At 41.5% G+C, this 13,341-nt stretch overlaps 1 protein-coding gene across 3 annotated transcripts in view; it reads right to left on the bottom strand.

Annotated features, from left to right (window-relative positions):
• The window catches only part of GPRIN1 (G protein regulated inducer of neurite outgrowth 1), a 72,016-nt gene that overhangs the window by 20,710 nt on the left and 37,965 nt on the right, over positions 1–13,341 (bottom strand). The window lies entirely within an intron of this gene.

Genomic DNA, 13,341 nt, shown 5'->3' with positions numbered 1-13,341 from the left:
CCAAGTACATACAGGTGGAATACAGGAATACAGGTGGAAGGAAAAAGCAGGGGTATAGGGCTCCCCACGCGTTTCGTCAAGGGAAGACACACACCCCTGAGGAAGTCGTCTAGTACGACGAAACGCGTGGGGAGCCCTATACCCCTGCTTTTTCCTTCCACCTGTATGCCTGCCTTTTAGTATTATATAGGATCATCAGCACTATGCTTCAGTGTACCTCTTTCTAGACATCCATGTACTGTGCTTTGGGGCAACTGGCCTTTACACATTTGCACTTTAGAAACACAATCATCCTGCACTTTAGTACCAGTGAGTATTTGCTTCAAAGATTGGCCTGATATTATTCTTAGGCATTCTATTTGTGTACAACCATCTTTGTGGATACATGCTGCATATGGGCATAGATACTTGTTGATATAGTAGTCTTTTTGGACACATATGGTTGTTTATTTGCAAGAACCGCATCCCACTTTGTGTGGGAGGAATCTTTTTCACCACTGAGTGTTCTTTGCAGGTAGTACTGTGTTGACCTTCACCACGGTCACCAGTCGTATCTTATGTATATTACAGGTTTTAAATGTTTAAAATTTATGTCCTATCTGGTCTCTGTTTGGATATAAATAAAACTAATATCTGTTACAGTGGAGCATTCTTTGGTGCATTCTTTTTTCTTGCTGGCTAGTTAACCGTTTAACCAGGTAAACGGTAGGGTTGTGGTTGATTAGAGGCACCAATACGTAGCCCCGTGATATTCAAATTGGTGTGGATCACGTTGGCAAGGTGTTCCATGACCACTATATATAACAATGGCGACAGGAGGCAACTCTGTCTGGTACCGTTTATAATAGGGAATGGATCGCAGGCCAATTGCAATGCTGCAGTCATGAAGGCCCCAATGCACCTGGTCAAATGCCTCCTCGGCATCAACAGAAGACAAGAGGGAGTGGAGCAGGATTAATCCTGTTGTTTTATGAAGAAGGTCTTGTACAGATTGTCTTTTGCCTCCCGACCCCTGATAAAACCCACTTGGTCATTGTTGATGAGGGAGATGAGGAGCCAGGCGATCCTGAAGTATCTTCGAGAACAATTTGATGTCAACATTAGTAAAATGGGGGAATAACTGGCAGGGGAAAGCAGGTTTTAACCAGGTTTGGGGATTACAGTGATGTTCGCGGTTAAGGTCTTGGGGGGGGGGGGTAGAGTGGAGGATGATACGGAGTTGAATACTCTGGCCATGAATGGGGAAAGGTTGTCCCTCATTAACTTGTAGAATGCTGGGTTAAAACCATCCAGGCCGGCTCTTTTACCAGCTGACGATTTCTTAATAGTGTCTGCAACTATTTCACTGCTGATTTCACTCTCTAATTCAATGACTATGTCTTTCCCTAAAGCTGCAAAACTGGTTTCAGCGATGTACCACTCTGTCTTACCCTGCAGTGTCCTGGGGGTGCTGATCAGCTAGTGTGCCCCTAATGTTGTAAAGGCTAGAGTAAAAGGATTGAAACTCTGTTTCTATCTTCCCAGGGTGGTATATATCGTTTTCCTGCACATCTTTAACCCTAGGAATATAGGTCGCACCCGAGCGAGGGTGAAGCAAGCGTGCCAGGGGTCCACTTCATTTGTTGGATTGGCCATACAGGTAGCTTTGAAAAATTGAGTGCACTGGCATGTATACTTTTCATTCATCAGTGAGCGCAAATAATCCCTAACTAGCAACAGTTCGTCTTGGACGTTAGGGGTTTGTGTGGATTGTGTTTAGTTTCAAATGTTTCAAACGTGCTTGTTTTAAGTCCACCACATACACTGGTTCTTTAAGCAAATTATCATTTAACCTCCAAGACCCAGGGTAGTTAAACTTGTGAGGAAGAGTCAGGGTACCGGGGCGTGACTAATGAGGATGTAGTTGATACGACTGTAATTGTGAGCGGGGGGGGGGGGGGGGGAATAAATATAGTCTCTTTCCTGCCAGATGTATAACAGTTGAAGCTCATGCAGGTCTCTTTTGAATGAGCGAAGATGCCAATTAGGGACCGAGCTTCGTCCAGCCAAAGTGTCAATCGAAGATCGATCAAGGTACCCTCCATGAAATTGGACAGCTACGCCATCATCACCCTTTCTGCTGGGATCGGGCAATGGTTAGGTAGGTATCATGAGGCTAAAGTAAATACCTGTCCCCAGATCTTTATTTTAAGGAAGACATATCACCACGTGGAGTCTTTTTTGAAGTGGGTCTACTGTGGGAACAGGCTATCTACCTTATGTTTGTGTATCCCATACAGTATTTGTGAACGTAGGTTGCATGAGAGGGGGGTGTGTGGAAGGTAAGGGCTAGGGAGAAAAGGGGCAAAGAGGAGGAGCGAAGAATATGTGCAGATGAAGGGGAAAAAGCAAGAAGAGTACAGGTTAGTGAAGAAGTAATAAGAAGAGAATATAGGGAAGGGAAAACCAATAACAAGGGGCTTACAGCTAAGCCTAAGGGTATCTATGGGGCTTCATGTCTGCATTTAGCAGGTTCTGTAATACATTCTGTGATTAATAGCATAATAGCACAGCATTACACCATTTTTTTCCGCTTTTGATAAAGGGATGCATAATGGGATGGAAACGGAAGGTTCATTAAACTCTATGGGTAATGGAAGACCTTCTTGTTCAACTTATGTTTTAAGTTCCAGTTATACTCTCCTGAAAAGGAGAATATAATGGAAAGCCCAGATGGAGGTGTGAACTGGACCTAACAGACTGTAGAACACATTACTGAGAACGAAAAGATGGGTGCGTCTTTTTGCGGGCCACAAAATGGCACTGAGAGTAGTTGTTAACCCCTACTTTGGCTATGACCCATGGGATGGCAGTTAAAAACTGTTTTGACAGATGGTACAGTGTTATATAAAAAAAGAAAGGGTAATTGTTTTCTTAATAAAGAGATAAGTTGCCAACTCTACTGGACATAGCCACCAAAATGACACCTGTTGAACAAATGTTAATTGGTATCTGGGTTCCTGCTCAATGCAGACCATTCCAAGGCTATCACTACTAAACGAGAATGGATATTATTTTCACTGTAATCTTTATTTATGCATCTTCATCCACAAGAGAAATCCATCTGAGTTGACAAAGCAGCAGGTTTTCTTTTAAGCCAAAAACCTGCTATATTATTAATGTGCCAATTCTGCCGCCATTCTGGACTCATTTGTGGCTAGTTCTGCAATGTACCGCACAGTGCACAAACTGTACAGTGGGTATGATGCCAAGCAACTAAGAGCTATTCTACAGATGGTATCTGCAATCTAACCCTTTAAGTACCTAATGCCTTGTGAATCTGTACACTTCTGTATATAAAGACTCCTATGCATACACAAATACTGAATCTTTACACCATTCTACTTTAGATACAGATACTGTGACTTATTGGTTAGGCAAAATTTTGTATCTTCCAATCTAAGCAACTGTAAAATAAGAGAGTTAATCTATTTTCCCAATGCAATATGTCAACAAGACATCTAAACTCAGAATCAGATTTTTTCATGATTCCCATACTGGTAGAAAAACATATTTTATACCCAAAATTATGAATAACCTGGCTGCTGTTAGTGAATCTTTTTATGGCCTATGTAAATACCTAGGACAGCTTGGCTTATTAACATGCTAATATGTGATGTAATGCAAGGAAATCCAAAGAGCATTATTAGCATATGAATGCATGGTGTAAAAATGACAACTGAAAGTAGGAATTAGGGTGTTACTAACTCGTAATTGTTACCCTCAATTGATAATCTCTATTGATAATCTCTCCAAATCATAGTATAGAAAAATCTACTTAGAGTATACCTGTCACGGGTGCCCCTGCGATCCACATCTCGGATCTCAGTCACAGCCGTGCCCCTCTCTGTGGTGGCACCCCATCCTGAACGCACTTACTTCTCCTTGTTTCTTCTCCCGTCCCAGCTGGCCAGCATGCGCCTCCCCATTCCCTCAGAAGCCGGCTGCTCCCAGCAACCCCCTCAGATCTTAGTGCTCCTAGGCTATGAGTAAGCTTTCTGTGCATTATCCTTGTATTCTGATCTGTTGTGACCCTGGACCTGACTCTGACTTCACTCTTTCGCTGCTAGCCCTGACTTCCTGCTCCGTTCCTGATTCTGTATCATTGCCGCCTGTCCTGACCATCTGCCTGCCCCCGACCTCGAGACTGTCTAGGGTTCCTGCAACTCTACCTTGGCTGCCACCATGGACAAGTCGCGCCTGTGGAACGACCTGCTGGCACCATGCCGCAGCAAGACCATCCTGCTTTGCGGCGGGCACTGGTGAAGACCGGGTGCCACTTATATTCAGGTATCAGCTTGAGTCATCATCTACTTGCCATCTACTTGCTCTCAGACAGTTTCTTAAACCATATGGATCGGTGAGCACACCTATTCACACGGTGCGGTATTGCATTCACTGTTCCTGTGGTGTGGTGCTGGTGTGGATCCAGAGCCATGGGGGCTTAGCCTGCCAGCATGGGTACTGTTGGGCTACTGGGCCTTGGTCCCAGCTGGTGCTGTTTGTTTTTAGCGATGGTGGACGCCATGTGATGCTGCACCCGCATAGCGTTTGGACCAATTGGATCAAGGTCACCTTGAAGTGGCTTTTGTAATTTGATCAAAATGTGACGAAGAACCTCAAATTCAATTTGTTTATGTAGCCTGGCGGCAATAGATCATTATATGATGTGTGGATGTGCAGTCCAGATATTTTTTTCTCCAAGTGTTGGTATGACAAAAAACACTTTTTGGCAATAAGTCACTTTTTATCTTCAAAATAGGTAGAGAAAGAACGACTTTTCTCTGAAAAATATTTATTAGAAAGTAGTCACTTGTATTAGTCATTTATGTAAAGTTTGCTAAATTGGTAGTGACCATTTAAGTAATAAACAGAATGGGTAGAGGACAAGGTGGTGCTGTCTATGTCTAGAAGTAAAGTGGTCTTCTTTACTGGAAGAGGAATAGAAACAATTAAACTCTCTGAGGAAGATGTCATGGTTAATTGACTAACAGATATTAAAAACAGCTATTGACATTAGATTACGTTCAAGAAGTCAAGGAGGAAGTCAAGAATAAATCTCCACTACAAGGAGAAATCCTGGTGAGCTGGACAGTCATGAGGCCAGGAACGCCAGAAGGGTACTGGCGATCCCCTACTTAAGAACACCCGACTTACAGACGACCCCTTGTTACAAACGGACCTCTGGATGTTGCTAATTTACTGTACTTTAGCCTTGGGCTACAATAGAAACCTATAACAGTTATCACAGGTGTCTGCAATGAAGATTTATTCTTAATCTTATGAGAATCCAACATTTTTCAAATTCAGTTGTCACAGAGACCAAAAAAAAATTGCCTGTGGTTACAATGATAAGGTATACAGTTCCGACTTACATACAAATTCAACTTAAGAACAAACCTACAGAACCTAACTTGTACGTAACCCGGACTGCCTGTACATAGAATTTTAAACCGTTAAAAAAGTGCAAAGAAGAGATACTCAAAATAAAGCTTATCCATTGCACATCTGCCATGAACCTGCTGGTATGTGGGCATATCTAAAGGTAATTGTAATTAAAGTCTAGCAGTCACAAAAGTCACTTGTGCCATTGCAGTTAAAGGGCAACACAAACCCATAGTGATAACAACTTACCTAAAATACTAATGCACAAATCCAAAAATGGCCCAAAATGCAGTGTGACATAAGGGTTTTCTGTGACTTATGTCTCCTTCTCCTCCTTAGGGCCCCCTGAACACAGTCACACTACCCCCCACTGGCTGTCCTGGTAATGGCAGGGGTGGATTAAGACCTGGGTCCTAGGCTGTATAAATATTATAGCCCCTACAAGATTAAAGTATACACAGGTATATCCTATATACTATATACTTATATTTTACTCTTTACTTACAGTAAGTACTGTAATACCCACAATTTTACAGACACAGAATATTATTTACTAGCACGCAATACCATTGTGGTTCCGCAATGTGAAGCTATTGCAATAGCTAAGAGGAGGCACTTTTCACATCTGGAGTAATTTGTTGGCTGAGAATGTCTTGTTTCCTATCCAACAGTAAACCCTGGCAGAATCTCAGTTTGTGCTGTAATATAGGAAATGGAGAAATGTGGAGAGGATGGAGGATTGCCAACCATGTGAGTTACTGCCCCATCCAATGTTTTATCCTTGAAACCTACATCATTCTAGACTCCCTGAAGCAGTGTAGAAGTTGTAGACCACTCTTGTAGTGCATATCATTGAGTTGTCTTAACATGGCCGCACTGGATAATAAATATAAAATGTAGTTAATTTTCTGCCTGTAACATAATAATGTAAACACGTTTCCTGATATCTCGTAAGTAGATAACACGGAACATGGAGCCTAAACACTTCAGAGCTTTAAAAGAGACGCAACATCCCCCTGGTTCGTGATTGTAGCCATTGTGGCTGTTTGGAAATTGTTGGTCCCAGTTCTCAATTTATATGGCAAAAAACTATTATTTTTACACACAGGTTTTGTCAATGCAATTTGTTCAAGAGGTTGTTTCAGGACATAATACTGTACGTCACCTATAAGATATACCACCGTGGGTCCTTGATGGCACTGTTCATCAGAACAACTTCAAACCTGTGGAATGATCGCCACTATGATGTCCCTACTTCTACAGTTGTCACCATGCTCTACAGGTGACACAGCATCTCTTGGTGTCTCTAACATGAGCATCATCACTAACACCAACACTAAAGCACTGACATCAGCATCTGTGATATCATCCCCTTGGCATGTCATATTCCACAGTGGTGCTAGGCGGATCCCGAGGGATGGAGGAGTTGTAGACCGGCGCTTCTATTTGCAGTAATGTAACGCACAACTCTATGCGTTTCAATAATGATCTTTTATTCATAAAAAACTCGCGACGCGTTTCTGCTCCGGACCGGAGCCTTCGTCAGGCATAAAATGACATACAACAGTAAGACCTTAAATACATTACCAAAAGACCGGGATCCCGGGATTGACTAAATTCCGGTCACGTGATAACCCGGGGGTCAGAGTTTAATCCGGTAACGTTAACAGTACAAATTCTAATCGTAAACTTACAAAATACACCAAAATTATCAGATGTTAAAATAGATAAATAAATAATTATCTAAAAGGTTATCCACATCTAAAAATAACTTATTCAAAACAATACATAAAATGCTGGGTATATGGCATACATACTTCTGTGTCTGAGCCGAGAGAAGGTGAGATCCTATAACCTGTGTTGAGCTCCCCGGCGTCATGATCAGCCTGAGCTACGGATCGCAGGGAGGACCAAAAAAGGAAAGGACCGAGGACCAAGATGGTAGAGGACCACAGTCTCGGAAGGGCTCCCCCGTCCTGGTTGTCATGCACAGAGGGGGTAGGTGATTTAGTTACGGATCCATGCTAAACGGATTTAGAGTTTTCATTAAGACCATTGGGAACCAGAACTAGATAGTTTAGTTACGGATCATTAAGACCATTGGGAACCAGAACTAGATAGTTTAGTTACGGATCTATGCTACACGGATTCAATAACCTCATTGAGACCATTAGGAACTAATGTATTTAGCTTAAAGATCCAAAATGATTCTCTACGGTTCAGGGTCTTCACACGGTTAGTGTTTTCCTCTTGAATTTGTTCTATAGGGGTTATTGTCACACAGTTAAAATCCCCCTCATGTTCTAAAAAGATATGCTTTGATAAACTTTGTTTAAGAAAACCTGTTTTAGTCTTATGTCGGTGGCCGTTCAGTCTCACTCTGAGTGACTGAATCGTCCGACCGACGTATTGTTTTCCACAAAGACAATCAATCAAATAAATAACAAAATTAGAGGAACACGACATTCTCGTTTTTATCTTAAATATTTCTTTGGTGGTTTTTGATGTAAAGGTGGTCGCCCCCTCATTAATTGAGTCACAACAGAGACATAATTTGTGTTTACATTTTACAACCCCTGGTCTCTTATTACCAGTGTAAGCCAAGTTGGTTTTGATGGATTTGAGTCTACTCGGGGCTACTACATTTTTGATGGTTGTAGCCTTTCTAAAGGTTATGAGTGGATGGGCAGGGAGGACGTCACCAAGAATTGGATCTCTTTTAAGGATGGTCCAGTGTTTTTTTAGAATTTCTCTGATCTTTAGGTTTCCCCTATCATAGGTAGTAATAAAATTGAATGCTAGCCTCTTCAACCCTCCTTCTTCTGGACTCTTCTTATTTTTTGGTAGTAGGCATTCTTTCTGTGTTTTTTTTGCATATTTTGAATATGCTTCATCTATGATCTCTCTGGGGTATTTTTTCTCCTTGAACCTCTTCTTCAAGATTCTAGCTTGTGTCTTATAGTCCTCCTGATTGGTACAGTTTTTTCTGATTCGATGGAATTGGCTAAAAGGTATGTTTTTTAACCATTTAGAATAATGTGCGCTTCCGAATTCCAAAAAACTATTACTATCGACACTTTTGAAGTGTGTAGTAGTAACAATCTTATTGTCTGTTGCTGTTATTTCTAAATCGAGAAAAACTGTCGTATTCCGACTCAGGTTACTTGTAAATTTGAGACCCCAATCATTTTTATTTAGCGTTTTTACGAATTTGATAGCCTCTTCTTCATTTCCCTGCCAAATACAGAACAGGTCGTCTATATATCTTTTATAATATACGACATTTCTTGACCATTGTTCCGTATTATAGATGAATAGGGACTCGAACCGCCCCATGAATAAGTTTGCGTAACTCGGGGCGGCTCGAGTCCCCATAGCCGTACCACGTATCTGATGATAAACCTGCCTCTGAAAATCAAACACATTGTGTTTGAGGACAAATTCTAGTCCTTTGCACAAAAACTCTATTTGAGTTTTGGGTAAGGTGGTATTTTGTGTAAGAGCCCAGTGGATAGACTGGAGTCCGAGGTCATGTTGGATGTTCGAATATAGGGACGATATGTCTAGAGTTAGAAACAGATAGTCGTTTTTCCACTCAACTTGGTCTAATTCCATAATCAGGCTACTGGAATCACGTAAGTAGGATGGTAGTTGCGTTACTAAAGGTTGCAGGTATAGATCCACATAGTGGGAAAGATTACTAGTTAAAGAGCCTATCCCAGATATTATGGGGCGGCCTGGAGGATGTTCCTGATCTTTATGAATTTTTGGCAAGTGGTAAAAGACTGGTAGGGGGGGATGTGATACAGTAAGAAAACCTTTCTCTTTTTTGTTCAAAATTTTCTTTTCAAAGGCGTCTTTGATCATCTCGTTATATTCTGTGAGGAATACCGATGTCGGGTCTTTTCTTATTTTTTTATAATATTGAGTGTCATCGAGGATATTAAGGGCTTCCTTGATATAGTCGCCTCTATCCTGAATGACTACTCCTCCCCCTTTATCAGCAGATCGAATCACAATTTCCAGGTTGGAACCTAAGTTTTTTAGGGCTTGCCGTTCTCCTTCTGTTAAATTGTTACCTGGATTTTGGGAAGCTTTGATGTTCCTAAAGTCATCAGACACTAGCGAGAGAAAGGTCTCTACATGATGACCTCTTTGTGGTAATGGGTTAAATGTAGATTTTTTGCTAATTTTTTGGTGCAGATATGGGTCCGAATCTGGTGCACTATTTTCCACTACACTCTTCAGTTGTTGGGTTTTATTTTCTTTTATTAGAAAATATCTCTGTTGGGTCAGCTTTTTTATAAACATATTTAAATCAACAAACAGCTGAAAGTCATCCGTAGTTTTATTCGGACAGAAATTTAACCCTATTGACAGTACTAGTTTTTCATCGTGTGTGAGGATATGACTGGACAGGTTAAAGATTTTTATTGTGTTGACAGTGGTGTCTATATTTTTAGACGGATTCTCCTTTGTTTCAGATTCTATATTACTTGTGTTTTCTTTCCCTTTTTTCTTTTTTCTCCCTCCCCTACACCCTCTGGTTCTCTTTTTCTTTTTGTGGTTGCAGGGCTTGGTGTGTCCAGTGGGATAAAGTATTTCAAAATTCTGTTCTGAAATAGTGCATGTTTGGTATTTTTCAAAGTTGGTGTCAGCGGAGGGGCAGGGGTAAGACAGATGCTGGGGTCCAGGGGTGGTTGTAATGGGGTATTCGGTCGAGTGGGGCCCAATTCTAAAAAAGAGCTATTGTTATTGGGAGATATGATATCTGAAATGGATGGTAGTTCTTCCGTAAAGATCATACCGACACTGTTGTCCGTAGTGATTGGTGACTGTTCATTAACATGTACTGTTAACCAAGAAGCGTTACTTAATGTGACTGGATCTATAGTGGCCCCAAATGTTGGATTTATCTTATTAGTGTTCCTGGCTTCAAGAGGAAAACACTAACCGTGTGAAGACCCTGAACCGTAGAGAATCATTTTGGATCTTTAAGCTAAATACAGGCGGTCCCCTACTTAAGGACACCCGACTTACAGACAACCCATAGTTACAGACGGACCCCTCTGCCCACTGTGACCTCTGGTGAAGCTCTCTGGATGCTTTAAAATAGTCCCAGATTGCAATAATCAGCTTAAAATTGTCTGCAATGAAGCTTTATTGATAATTCTTGGTCCTATTACAGCAAAAAAATTTGAAACTCCAATTGTCACTGGGGCAAAAAAAAAAAATTGTCGGGAACTACAATGATAAAATATACAGTTCCGACTTACATACAAATTCAACTTAAGAACAAACCTACAGTCCCTATCTTGTATGTAACCCGGGGACTGCCTGTACATTAGTTCCTAATGGTCTCAATGAGGTTATTGAATCCGTGTAGCATAGATCCGTAACTAAACTATCTAGTTCTGGTTCCCAATGGTCTTAATGATCCGTAACTAAACTATCTAGTTCTGGTTCCCAATGGTCTTAATGAAAACTCTAAATCCGTTTAGCATGGATCCGTAACTAAATCACCTACCCCCTCTGTGCATGACAACCAGGACGGGGGAGCCCTTCCGAGACTGTGGTCCTCTACCATCTTGGTCCTCGGTCCGGAGCGGCGCTCATAAGCGTTTTTCTCCTTTCCTTTTTTGGTCCTCCCTGCGATCCGTAGCTCAGGCTGATCATGACGCCGGGGAGCTCAACACAGGTTATAGGATCTCACCTTCTCTCGGCTCAGACACAGAAGTATGTATGCCATATACCCAGCAGTTTATGTATTGTTTTGAATAAGTTATTTTTAGATGTGGATAACCTTTTAGATAATTATTTATTTATCTATTTTAACATCTGATAATTTTGGTGTATTTTGTAAGTTTACGATTAGAATTTGTACTGTTAACGTTACCGGATTAAACTCTGACCCCCGGGTTATCACGTGACCGGAATTTAGTCAATCCCGGGATCCCGGTCTTTTGGTAATGTATTTAAGGTCTTACTGTTGTATGTCATTTTATGCCTGACGAAGGCTCCGGTCCGGAGCAGAAACGCGTCGCGAGTTTTTTATGAATAAAAGATCATTATTGAAACGCATAGAGTTGTGCGTTACATTACTGCAAATAGAAGCGCCGGTCTACAACTCCTCCATCCCTCGGGACCCGCCTAGCACCATTGTATACACGCTCCCAGGATCCTGGTCCTGTCGAGAAGCGTGGTTCATCGGGACCGGCTGCTTTGATTTTCCTTTATACAATATATGACATGCTATATCTAACCAGTCATCAGGTGAGAGTCTGCTGATACGGTAGTGCACAAAATTGAATTACAGTAACTGTATCACACGAGGTTGCGCTCCTCCGCTCTTTCTTTCTTCTTTTCTCACTCTCTCCCAAACGGGGCCACCCGGAGTTCCTCTGAGTTCCCCCTCCCAGGTAATCTGATCTCACTAGCACCAAGGCTCGACACCCGACGATTCCTTGGTGGGATAAGAAAGCGTAAGGAGCAGCACCAACATCATAAGAATGGAATCCTTCGGTAACCGCATGCAATTAAGAAAAGAAAGACTTTCTAAACTGCTAAAAGAAAATGAGCTGGAAATCACGGCGAGTAGTACAACTCAACGGGAGTCCACGAAGAGTAAAGGTTGGTGGGACTTTAACCAAATGTCCTCTCTGTTGAAAGACTTTGAAGATTTATGCAAGAAAGAACTTTTACATAGTTTGGACATCATGTTCTTAGAACTATATTTACAAAAAGGCTTAAGCCCTAAAGGTCTGATGATTAATATTCCATCAGCGTTTCCTAATGATTTAAAGTATACTGAGGATTGGGAAAAATTTTTACATGATTGTTCTATGAGTTTGGTTTCACGTGTCATTGCCAAAAGATCACAAGAATGCAATATCCTAACAGACAAAATCGTGACCATCGGGGAAAAACTTCAATGTTTTATCCAACACCCCGATTTTCACAATTTGAATAAAGGAATTCAGGTGAGATTACTCTCTCTAGAAAAAGATACTTCAGAGAAAAAAATCAAAAAATTGAAAAACCGTCTATCTGGGGTCTCAGATAGAGGTCCAAATAACCCTCACGTTCCCCCAAAAAATTTGAACAATATCCCCAATAAAAACGGAACTGTCACCAACAGTAATAACAATAGAAATAGCATCTCAGTTAATGATAGGACTCCAAGATTCCCGGTACACCAATCCCGCCCTCGGAATCAACAGGTGAATACCAGAGAGCCACCCCGATATGCCGGCAATCGAACAGATCACCAACCCAGGTACACTAAAACAGGGGGTAGAACTTTTCATAATACCAATAGGGCAACATATAGACTCCCCAAGAACCTATATCCAGAGGAAGAGTCGAAAACCACCTGTAGAGACAACTCGCTACCCCATTTAAGTAAGACACCAGTACAGGAAGCCAGGAACACTAATAAGATAAATCCAACATTTGGGGCCACTATAGATCCAGTCACATTAAGTAACGCTTCTTGGTTAACAGTACATGTTAATGAACAGTCACCAATCACTACGGACAACAGTGTCGGTATGATCTTTACGGAAGAACTACCATCCATTTCAGATATCATATCTCCCAATAACAATAGCTCTTTTTTAGAATTGGGCCCCACTCGACCGAATACCCCATTACGACCACCCCTGGACCCCAGCATCTGTCTTACCCCTGCCCCTCCGCTGACACCAACTTTGAAAAATACCAAACATGCACTATTTCAGAACAGAATTTTGAAATACTTTATCCCACTGGACACACCAAGCCCTGCAACCACAAAAAGAAAAAGAGAACCAGAGGGTGTAGGGGAGGGAGAAAAAAGAAAAAAGGGAAAGAAAACACAAGTAATATAGAATCTGAAACAAAGGAGAATCCGTCTAAAAATATAGACACCACTGTCAA

The sequence above is a fragment of the Engystomops pustulosus genome, chromosome 4 (assembly GCF_040894005.1).
Source record: "Engystomops pustulosus chromosome 4, aEngPut4.maternal, whole genome shotgun sequence".
Taxonomy (NCBI): Eukaryota; Metazoa; Chordata; class Amphibia; order Anura; family Leptodactylidae; genus Engystomops; species Engystomops pustulosus.
This window is presented reverse-complemented; position numbering and strand designations above follow the sequence as displayed.